Genomic DNA, 12,277 nt, shown 5'->3' with positions numbered 1-12,277 from the left:
ATAACCTCACATTTTCCCACATTGTATTCCATCTGCCATATGCAGTAACTTATCAAACACCTTTTGGAAATCCAAATGTATTACATCTACTGGTTCCCCTTTATCTATCCTGCTTCTTACCTCCTCAAATAATTCTAATAAATTTGTCAGGCATGATTTCCTCTTCATGAAACCATGCTGACCCTCCTTGATTAGATGATGCATTTCTAAATGCTCTGCTATTATATCCTTTATAACAGACTCTAACATTTTCCCAATGGTGGATGTTAAGCTAACTGGCCTATAGTCACCAGTTTTTTGTCTCCCTCCCTCTTTGAATAAGGGTGTCACATTGGCAGTTTTCCAATCCTCTTGGACTTTTCCAGAATCTAAGGATTCTTGGAAGACTACTATGAGTGCATCCACTATCTCTGCAGCTACTTCCTTTAATATCCTAGGATGCAACCCATCAGGCCCAGGTGACTTATCGGCCTTTAGCCCCATTAGTTTACCTAGTACTTTTTCTCTAGTGATAGTTATTGTATTTATTTCGTCCCTCACTTTTGCTCCTTGATTAATTAGTATTTTTGGAATGCTGTTTGTGTCTTCTGCCATGAAGACTAATGCAAAGTATTGATTCAACTCCTTTGCCATTTCCTGGTTCCCCATTTTTATTTCCCCAGCCTCATTCTGTTCACTTTGGCCTCTCTCTTCCTATACTTAAAGAAGCTCTTACTGTCCATTCTTATCTTACTTGCTAGTTTACCATCAAAGTTTATTTTCTCCTTCCATATTGTTTTTTGGTCATCTTCTGTTAGTCTTTAAATGAGTACCTTGCGTCTGTCTTTACCAAGGAAAAATATGCTTCCAAAATCACAGAGGAAGAGGAAGTAATTGAGAAGCTGGATGGACTAAATAGGAATAAAAAGGTGGTATTAGAAAGGTTGGCTGTACTTAAAGCTGACAAGTCCCAGGACAGGGTCATGTTCAAATGAGAATACTGAGGGAAGTAAAGGGTGGAAACTGCAGAAGCACTGGCCATAATCTTCCAACTCTCCTTGGATACAAGGTGATGCCAGAGGACTGCAGCACTGTAAACATTACACCCTTGTTCAAAGGCTTTGTAAGGATAAGTCCAGCAACTGGAGGCCAGTAAGTGTAACCTCAGTAGTAGAAAAGTTTTTAGTAACGATAATCCAGGGCAAAATTAACAGTCACTTGGATCAATTAAGGAAAGCCAACACAAATTTGTTAAGGGCAAATTGTGCTTAATTAACATGATTTTTGTTCTTTTTGTTGAGGTAACAGGGAAGTTGATGATTTGGACTTTCAAAAGGCGTTTGATAAACTGCTACATAACGGGTATGTCAACAACATCAAAGCCCATAAAATTACAAGGACTGTGGCTGCATGGATATGACATTGACTGAGTAACAGGAAACAGACAATAGTGGTGAACGGTGGTTTCTCAGACTGGGGGAAGCTATACAGTGGGGTCCCCCAGCAGTTAGTACTAGGACCACTAGTTTTATTGATCCATATTAATGAGCTAGACTTGGGCATTGCAGGGCACAATTTCAAAATTTGCAGATGACACAACACTTAGAAGTATTATGAACTGTGAGGAGGCTAGTATTAGATGATATAGGCAGGCTGGTGGTGGGAGGAGGGCGAGCGCTGAAGACAGTGCCGACGCGGGGGAGTGTAGAATGAAAGCTCCCTGAAGGCAGAGAGCTGCCTCAGGGAGCTGAAGAATATAAAACCATCAAATAAAGATTTATAAATGCAGAAAAAATTGTCCACACATCAGACCCACTCACCTAAACATGCATTATAAAAATTCTGTCCAAACATTTTTAATTTTTAAAAATTTAATTACGGAAACATTATCGCACCCTTGGATGAGATTTCTTGAAAAATGCAAAGGCCACCTGGCTGATTCGCCCACCTGCCAACTGGAAGGACAGCGAAAAATTGCTGTTAATTAATACTTTAATGGCCTTAATGAGCCTCTTAATTGTCAGCGGGCGCACTGCCAACTCTCGCACGTGCCCAGCAACAGAAAGATCGCACCAGTGCGCGATGACTTCAAGACGCTCACCCGATGTCATCACGTGCTATTTTGAGTCCGATTGGGTCGGGCACCCACCTGCCCACGAGACATAAAATTCTGCCCTATGGTTCTATAGCCTAACATTTCTTTAGAAGTTCAGCTCTAACCCTTTTAAACTATGGGCAGAATTTTCCATGCCCGCCAGCATCGGGGATGATTGGTGGTGTGAGCAGACAATATGGCACGATTGGTTTTACGATGGTGGGAAATCAGTTCTTGATTGCCCACTCAGCCCAACAACAGCGGGCCACGATTCCCACCATTGGACGTCGAGAGCTTCATTGTAATGTGCCAGCATATCCTAATCAGGCCAGCCCACCAGAATTGCTCCCCTTCTGCTGGATCATCCATCCACATTGGCGGGAATGCAGGCTGACGTGTTTCACAACAGCACATAAAAGGCGTGCACTTGGTGGCCTGCAGTTTGAGGGGAATTCGGAGGTGAGTGCACAGAAACATTATGCAGCACTCGTCAGGGTCGCCTGTTGGACTTCAAGCCTCTTGCAATGTGAGCATCCTGGTTTGGACCAGTCTCCCCCATGGTTCAAGCTAACAGGGCAGCTTTGCAGTGCACAAATCTCTGGCCATCCAAATGGTGGCCAGCACTCTCCAGGAATCATTAAAGGGCTGTCATACTTAACCAGGACAGGTTCTTAGTAGGCCCATGCTAACCAGGTATCTCCCTCTTTCATCCTGCAAGAGGAGTACATCGGGATCATGCAGCCTAGTGAACTAGCTATATGCCTGATGGCCTACAGAGGGTGAAGACGACGGAGGAGAGAGCAACTGAGACATCTGGCTGTGCAGAGGGAGGAGCAGCACCCTCAGGAAGAAGGGGCGGCTGAGGCTCCCGCACATGCCGCCTAAGAGTTACAACGAGCTGTTGCAGGCCGGCATCTAGCGACACCTAGTGTCTATAGGCACCGCCTTTCATTCCTGCAAATGACCGAGAACCAGTTTCTAGGGAACTGGTCGGTCACATATGCCAGCTACTGCAGGATTTGGCACCAAAGGGACATGGAGGGAATCCATTGCCAGTGGCTGTGAAAGTGACCGCGGTGCTCAATTTCTATGCCAGTGGCTCCTTTCAGGGCTCCACAGGTGACCTCTATGGGATATTACAAGCCACCACCCACAAATGCATCCATGAGGTTACGGATGCCATCTTTGCGAGGGCACACAGCTTTGTGCATTTCGTCTGGGACCAGGACAGCCAGGATGCAAGAGCGACTGGACTCACCCAGATCTCGGGTCTCCCATAGGTTCAGGAAGCGGTCGACTGCACTCATGTGGCACTCAGATCTCCGTCGCAACACACAGCAGACTACATCAACCGCAAGGAGTTCCATTCACTGAATGTGCAGCTAGCATGCGACCATCAGTAACGCATCCTACAGGTCTGCGCACGGTTTCCAGGGATTATGCACGAAGCCTACACTCTCAGCCAGTCACAGGTCCCTGGGGTCTTCCAGGGTCCACAGAAGCTGCAGGGATGGCTCCTCAGAGACAAGGGCTACCCGCAGAGACCGTGGCTGATGACACCCATGCGGTGGTCTCAGACTGCAGCAGAGCGATGCTATAATGAGGCTTGTGCTGCAGTTCACAACTTGGTGGAGCAGACCATTGGAATGCTGAAGATGAGGCTCTGGTGCCTGGACCGGTGGAGCCCGGCAATACAGTCCGGGGATGGCATTATGCATCGTCGTCGTCTGCTGCGCCCTTTACAACCTGACGCTCCAATAGGGAGATGAGCTGGCTGAGGAGGAGATGAGGAGCTGCACGTCTCCTCCAATGAGGAGGACACAGACAGAGATGAGGGTGAGGAGGTCCTCAGAGGCTACGATAATGGGGATGAGGCCCTCGCATTGGCTAGATGAGGCAGGTGCCTCCCTACGAGGGAGGCCCTCATAGCTGCTAAATTTGTGGAGGATGATGATGACATGCAGTGAGGAGACACCATATATCCTCACATCACATCTGTGAACTTTTGACTCCACTCTGGCTTATGGCAATGCGTGTACCCTCTGTGACAACGCTCCTGTCATGGAGACGCCGTGGAGGCCCTAATAGTCGCTCGGTTGCAGGAGGATGATGACAACATGCAGTGAGGACACTCCATAGATCATCAAATAGCCTCTGAGAATGTCTGACTCCTGTCTGGATGAGGGCAGCTCACTTGCACTCTGTGATCAGGGTCATATCATAGACACAGCCATGAAACATTAGAAGCATCTGATTCTTTGTCTGCCTTCAGCACCTGAGTCCTTCAGGAGCTGGAGCACAGCATCAGTGGTCACAGGTGTTGAAGAGATGGTAGCCAGCCCCAACTTAAAGGTGCTGTGGGCACACAGAGAGAATGAGAACACTCTGTGGTGCCTTCCCATTACATTCTGGCAGCAATGACAAGCACAGCTGGGGTGCAGGCATCAGTGATGTTTCCAGGGAGTGAGAGGCCGGGCTATCACTGTGGTCTGAAGGCGGCACAGGGAAAAGGCCCTGAACTGAGACACCTGCCTTTATCTTGTGCAGAAAGGTTTCATGAGTGACAAGAACACCACGGGCAGGTAGATATTCTTGGGAGTTAATTTACAATAGTGAACAGTATGTAAAAGTGATCAACACCTGTGCCCAGGCTGTGCAACTAATTCTCTAAGTCCAGGTAGCGGGCGATCGAGGGGGTCATCCGACCCAACTGTCTGCCCCTCTTCCGCGGTTACGTTCGCGACCGGGTATCCCTGGAGAGGGAGCACGTGGTGTCTGCCAGCACCGTCGAGGCCTTCCATGCCATGTGGGCACAATGGGGGCTGGGGTGCTTTATCGACCCCCTTAATCACATTTTGATCTGATGTTTGTAAGTTTCCTTTAAAATTTGTCTTTGGTTTTGCAGTTGCCCTATTTCAGGGGCTGTGTTTATTTTGTCCCTCATTTTGTTAATTTAGTTTAATTGGTCGACTCCCAAAAGAGTTAATTCTCCTTAACTGTCCTAACCCTGCTATGTTAGGCTATGCTCCCCAGACATCTACAACGGAGGTGCAGGCAGCCTCCTGACTGTGACGCCTTGACAGTGATGACCTTGGCAGGTATCCTCTGAAGGGCCGAGACTTGGAGGGCCTCGGCCTGCTTTTGGGGTTCTGCTGTGTGGCAGAGGCACTCTCCTTGGCCTGTGGAGCTGGAGCTGCTGAGGTCACAGGAAGAAGGGATTCGGATGAGTCGAATCCTCTTGGAGTCACCTGGATGTATGGGCCAGGAGTGTGCACCTGCTGATCCTCCTCCCCATGGGTGCCCAGAGGTCCCAGGTTGCCTCCTTGAGGAGCAGGGCTAGCAGGAGTGAGATCAAGCTGCCCAGACCCGCCTCGCGTCCACACTGTTGGAGGTCCACTATGGCATCAGCGATGGAGTTGAGCCTGCGCAATAGTGCAGGAGCAAAGTTCTGGAACAAGATCTCCATGGCGGCTGCCATCCTACCAGTGTTGACTTCAGTGTGTTGGCATGCCGGCGCTATCACACTATCAGAGTGAAGGAGGACGGCCTCCTCCATCATGCCTTGCATCTGAGGAGTGCAGCAGACATCCATCTCTGACGTTCCCAAGCTTGCCTTTGCAGCTCCAGCAACTGTGACATGACCGATTCCAGAGGCTCATCACCTGACTCGGACACAGCAAAGTCCTGGCATCCAGCAGTCCTCGAAGTGCCAGAAACCTGGGTAGTCCGTGCCTTCACCTGCTGTGGGTTCGACGTGCGGTATGCTCACCAGGTTGTCTCCTACGGCTACTCTAAAGATAGGCACCAAAGTGTGTGTCTCTGCACTTGTGGAGGGTATGGGTAAGCACTGTGACGGGACTTCAGGGAAGCTGCCTCCAGATTCCTCTTCAGAGGTTTCTTCAGGGTTTGATTGGAGGCCCTTAGTCATGGACTCCATCAGCTGTTTTGCAGATGTGCCTGCGGAAGCAAGGGGAGATAATTAGCGCATGGCAGTGGCCTGTGAAAGAGGACACATCACCCACAGCATGGTTGTCTGATGGATGTTGCACTGCCGAACTCTCACTTAGTAGAACACCACCGACATCACCATCTGCTCAGAAATGATCCGGATCTTCACTGGCCAGCTCGAGGGCTCTGTTTTCAAAGTCCGTGAGGACCTTGATTTCAGGCAGTCCGTCAGCGATCTGTAACCTCTCCCTCTTGTTGTGTGCCAATTTGTCCTGCATGAATTGAGATGAAGAAGGTGTAAGCAGGATGCATGCCAGGCCAAATGACAAGTATGCCTGGCCTGTGTGGGTGGTGAGAGGTCCCATTGACGGGATGAGGAATGAAGATGAACGTGAGAGAATGAATGCTGATGTCCCTTGAACCAGCAGTGAGTGAGGTCACTGTGGATGTGTGATGGGTTTGAGAATGTGAGAGTTGAGAGTGATGAGAAGAGTGACTTACCCTGTCAGAACGGAGATCATCATTCATCCTCTTATGGAACTGGGTGGCTGTCCTCTTTTGAAGAGCGTTGGCACTGACTACCGTTACCACCACCTCCTAGGCCGGGTTAGTGCAGTTGCTGCCCACCCTGCTGCCAGAGGAGGGGTAGAGGACATCCTGGCAGGCCTCCATGCCATCCAAAAGGCGCTTGAGAGACGCGTTGATGAACCTGGGGCTGTAGTCTTCTTCAGTTTCAGGGCCATGTCTTCCGTGCAGCTGTGGTGGTCTGGAAGCACTGAGATTTGTGCTTTTGGCTGGATTTTAAATGTGTCGCCCAGTGTGATGTAGCGGCATCATGATGGCGGGCAGGTGAATGACAGCGCGGCTGCCATAGAAACAGCGTGTTTCCCGGGAATGAATAATTAATGTGGCGGGTTTGGGACGATACGGCATGAAAACCCGCCATTGCGGCCAGCAGGTAAAAAGTCGTTTTACCCGCCCGCTACTGCATTTAGTGCAAATTTCGGGTGATTCTACCTTATGTTTTTCCAGATATATTATTTCCCAGAAGATGATCAAACTTGTTTTGTTTATCATGATGAGATAGCATCAGTGACATGACAACATCACTGAATGAGTATCACAAACATAAGCAGTGTATTAATGGGAGTACAATTATGTCGAGGCAGAAGTGTTTTGTTAGATTACCTACAGAAGATTATTCTTTCATTTGTGTGGGTAATAGGTGGTGGAAAGAGGTTAGATTATGGTTATATTTCCCAACAATGTTCTTTGATAGCATTCTCATTAAATGTAGGGTTTGAATCTCGAACATACCTACTTATTCTGAAAAAATAACATATGTGAGTGAATGGCTGCCTGGGTGCCATTTAAGTACGGCGCCAGAACCTTCGACCCCATGAGGTAACGGCGGGGTGAGTGATTTCCTGCCTGCCCCTTCATGAAATTTGCCATGCTCCTCGCGGGTGCATAATTAATGAGTAGAACAGAAGAAGACTGCATTCAGCCGTCCTGCCGCCCAGGAGGAATGCCCGAAATCAAGGTCCATCCAGGAAGAGGAATCGGAAGGCACCCTCCTTGAAGACCCATCATAGCGCTCGCCCACACCCTCCACCAGCGCAGAGACACACACCTCGGTGGGACCTAATTTTAGAGTAGCCTCGGGATCACAATCTGGTGTTTCGCAGCAGGTGGCAGTAGGGGCTTCCCAGGTCTGCGGAGGACTACTGGAGGCAAGGGAGGGCAGAGCGGGGTGCAGGTTTTTTTTCCCCTTTTAAACTTAGTCAATCACTACCCTCCCTTCTGAAGATAGCAGGTCTTCCTTCCCTCCCCCTGCAGGAATCAATCAGTTGCAGTTCTTTTTTTCTCCCCCAGGCACCCACCTCTGGCACAGCAAATGTCCTCCCTCTCTGGCTGGAGCTATGTCCTCTCCACTCCAGCTCTCTCCAGACTCCCACTCCCAGGCTCTTCAGGCCTTGCAAGGCCCAACTCTGCAGCAGCAGCAGCAGAATGTAAGGGTCCCCAGAAAGGGAAAGTCCAACTCCCTGAACTCCTTTTCTTCCTGGTATGAGCGGTGGTCTTCTTCTTCCAGGTGAAGGAGAGCAAACAAAAACTCAAAAGTAGAAACAGCAGCAACACAGGAAAGCAGCAGCAGGAACAGCCAGAGGCAGCAGCCAACACACAGTGGTGGTAGGAAAGGAAGCCTGCCATTGACGGGTGGAGCAGACGATCGCAGACTGGTTTCACGACGGCGTAAAACTGATTTTTGACCTTCTCGCCATATTGTCCGCTCACGTCCGCCATGATGTCTGCCGCCAATGGGACCAGGCGGTTCTGCCCTAATTGTTTGAAATTTGTCTTATCTATTTCAGCAATGCATATTTCTTCTTATTTATTATTAGCGTATTCTGTTTATTGGGTGTAGTTTGTGGATGACCGTGTCTCCACATCGCTCTAACTTTCAACTGGATCATTGGGCTCATTATCTGAGGGGAGATTTCTACGTCTTAGTTTTATGGCTTACTCCTCTAAAGTCGAGCTTTTAAAAACACATCTTATACGTGTTTAAATATACATTTGCCTCTATTTAATCCAACTAATCACAGCTCTACTTGGTCGTGGTAAGTATTCAATCATGTTATTTAGTGTTCGAGCCAATTTAATGCCATCTTCACAGAGCTGAGAATTGAGATCCCTTTAACATGAAACAAATAATCACAACACCTAGTACTGAGGATGCAATGTAACTTTCTAGGTATGTATCAAAATAATTGGCAAATTAGATATGCCTTTTCTGAGTTTCTGACTAAAGTTCCTCAAAATTTGAAATGCAAGTTCATAAACTCAAAACCTCAGTGCGTAAGTATGATTACATTTAATACATTAATAATGAAACAGACTATTGAAATAATTTAATGCTGATTACATATGACATGTAGTGACATTCAGTGTCACACCAGTGCTGTAATAGCACATGGCATCACATGTCTATTAGTGTAAGTCATGAGCTGTCTCAGAGAAAACTGGCCTCAATATTCCTCAGATCACGATCCCAGTAATTATGGCAGCATTGTGCCTGACGATGCCTTCCAGTGCTGAATCCACTAGAGTTTATGCAATTAGCAGAATGGTACCTAGTTTCCATGAGACAGGTGGGTACAGGAGCCAACTATGATTTCCTCAATTAGGCTAATCTGATTAACTTTCAGAATTCCAGATTGCTTGCTTGGCCTCAAGTCTGTTGCGGGGATGGGGGAGGGGTGATGGAGGGCAGTGTGGGGAGCTCAAATGCACTCCTGTGGAGACAGGTACTATAGCTTCACTGACTTGGTGCACTGGCTGCCACAAAAATGCCAGTTAGGGGGAGTCTTCATCCCACAGCAATAACCTCCTCTCCTCCCACACCCTTTGTCATTCCTTTACAAGCCACTGAGGAAACTCCTGGAAATGACAGAGACCCAGTACAGTTTTAATGGTCCATCATGCTGACCTTGTATATGGCATGTTTCTCCTTTATTTGTTCATGGGGCATGGGCGTTCCTAATAAAGGCAGCATTTATCACCCATCCTTAATTACCCTTCAGGAAGTAGTGGTGAGCTGCCTTCTTAAACCACTGCATGCTGTTTGGTGTAGGTAAACATACAGTGCTCTTTCGTCAACTTCCAATGTTACTGTATGATGGAACATAATCAAATAGCTATAAGTAGACTAGCATTAATTCAGGTGACTCCCATCTCTGTGGATCCTAATTGCATTCACTTGAATAATCTTGCTGTCTGATTCTAAAGGCTGCCTTTGCTAGCTGCAAATTGGATCTACTTTCACAATTTATGAAGCTTGACCCGATGTTTTTTTTTAACTGTCTGTGGTGTTCTCATGGATAAACTGGCATCTATTTCTGTTGCTTAGAAGCTAAATATGAGTTCTGTTTCCATGGCCTGTTCTTTTAGAGCAACTGCTCATTTTCCAAGGGCTGAATTTGTCAGGGAAAGGTGAGGTTCAATCTTTAGGGGTGAAATCGGGAGCTGACTCCACTCTGATAAGTGGCAGGACCCTGGCTGGCATCTGACCAGCAGCAGGAAATTAGTAGGTTGCCACCAAGGCCACCATCCAAATGAGAACAACAGCCTGCCCCCAAGGGCTGCTGGCCGAATAAGAGGGGTGGCAGTTTGGCAGCCTCAGCAGCGCCACCACTAGCGGTGGCCATTGCTGAGGCTGCAGCACCTGGATGAGGGCAGCTCAATGCTGAGGTGCCCTCAAAGACATGCCCCAGTGATCAGGATGGGGGAAGCGGTGGGTGTGGGGTCACGGTGCACTGGTGATTTGTTGGACATGATAGGGGCCCATTAAGGAGGTTCCCCCCCTCACTGACTAACCCTCCAGGAACCCTGATGGCCTTATCAACAGGCTGTGAAAATTCAACCCCACAAGTCAGAGAATTAGCTATCCAAAAAAATTTAGATCTCTTGCTGAACTCATGATCGCCAGTATGGATTGCAATATGACTGCTTCATCTTCTTGGCTCTGGAAATTCACTGTTGAAAACTTTTTGTTATTTATTTGTCAAGATATGTGCATATTAGCAAAGCTTTTGACATCTATATAAGCTGCGGCCATATCACCATTTAGATTCATTTCAAGTTGTTCTATTTGTGCAGTTTGTGATAACTCAACCTCTAAATCTTTCTTCACCAACTCTTAAGGATTATGATCTCTTGCTTATGCTATTCTTTCCCCCATTGATGGTTTGTAATCATATCTACTCTTTTGTCTATGATACTATCCTGCTTGTGATTTCTATCAGAACCGACACCGCGAAAGCACACTCCATTCTCTGTATAGTTCACTTTATTGAATCACTAAATATTGTTCTCTTCCATGTCTTTCAGCAAGGCAATAAAAGGCAATTGGCTTGATTCTGTGGAATGTGTTGAACATATTATGGCTTTGCATGAGATCTCTCCATTGCTCTTATTCTGGCCTCCAATGCATCCACCAATAACAATTTGCATTTAGAGTGGTGGTAGATTTTCCCCACAAGCTGTGCTCCAGTGGCCAATAATCCCAACAGGAGGCCTAGTGATGGCTGGGTCATTAACGTGTGGTTGGTGGGCTTTGTCGAAGATGAGAGCCATGGGAGACTATTTTTATTTGTTCATGGATGTGGGCATTGCTGATGAGGTCAGCATTTATACCATCCCCCTTCAAAAGAGCCAGGCCTAATTTGATAGGGTATATGGCCTTCTGATTTGCTGTATTATTCTACTATTCTATGATGCTAATTGCTCCAAGGAAGATGATGAGTTACCTTCTTCAACCACGGCAGTTCTTGGGTACACCCAGAATGCTGTTAGGGAGAGTTCCAGGGTAGATCCATAGCACTATAGGAAAGTTACGATTCAGAAGGAGACCATTCAGCCCATCATGTCTGCGCTGGCTAAAATAGAGAAAAAAGAAACTGGCCGCTCATTTTAATTGCACTTTCCAGCACCTGGTCCGTAGCCTTGCAGGTTACAGCACTTCAGATGCAGATGCAAGTACCTTTCACATGAGTTGAGCATTTCAACCTCAACCACCAATAAAGGAAAGCATTCCACATGCTTTCTTGACCATCTCGTCCACCTGCCCTGTCGCCTTCAAGCACTCACTTCCTCAACCCAATAACTTCCCTTTATTGAGTATTGCCTTGCATTGTTTGCCCTCCCCAAATGCATTGCCTTGCACTTTCCTGAATTGAATTCCATTTGCTACTTCTCCACCCACTCAACTAAACCATTGATATCATTCTGGAGTCAACAGCTATCCTCCCTCTTCAATATCAACTACATGGCCAATTTTTGTGTCATCTGCAAATTTCCCAACCATGCCTCCCATATTTAAGTCTGTGCAAGGGCCCTAATACTTAGCCCTGTGGAACATCACTGGAAACCATTTTCCATTTGTAAAAACATCTATTGACCATTCCCCTTTGTTTCCTGTCACTGAGCCAATTTTGGATCCAACCTGCCAACTTCCCCTGAAACCCATGAGATGTCACTTTCCTGACTAGTCTGCCATGTGGGACCTTGTCAAATGCCTTACTGAATTTCATGTAGACAACATCCACTACACTACCCTCATCAGTCCTCCTTGTTACTTCCGCAAAAAATTCAATTAAGTTAGTAAGACACGATCTTCCCCTAACAAAACCATACTGACAATCCCGGATCAATCCGTGCCTTCCTAAGTGACAGTTTATCCTGTCTCTCAGAATT

The sequence above is a fragment of the Cetorhinus maximus genome, chromosome 4 (genome assembly GCF_964194155.1).
Source record: "Cetorhinus maximus chromosome 4, sCetMax3.hap1.1, whole genome shotgun sequence".
In the NCBI taxonomy this organism is placed as follows: domain Eukaryota; kingdom Metazoa; phylum Chordata; class Chondrichthyes; order Lamniformes; family Cetorhinidae; genus Cetorhinus; species Cetorhinus maximus.
This window is presented reverse-complemented; position numbering follows the sequence as displayed.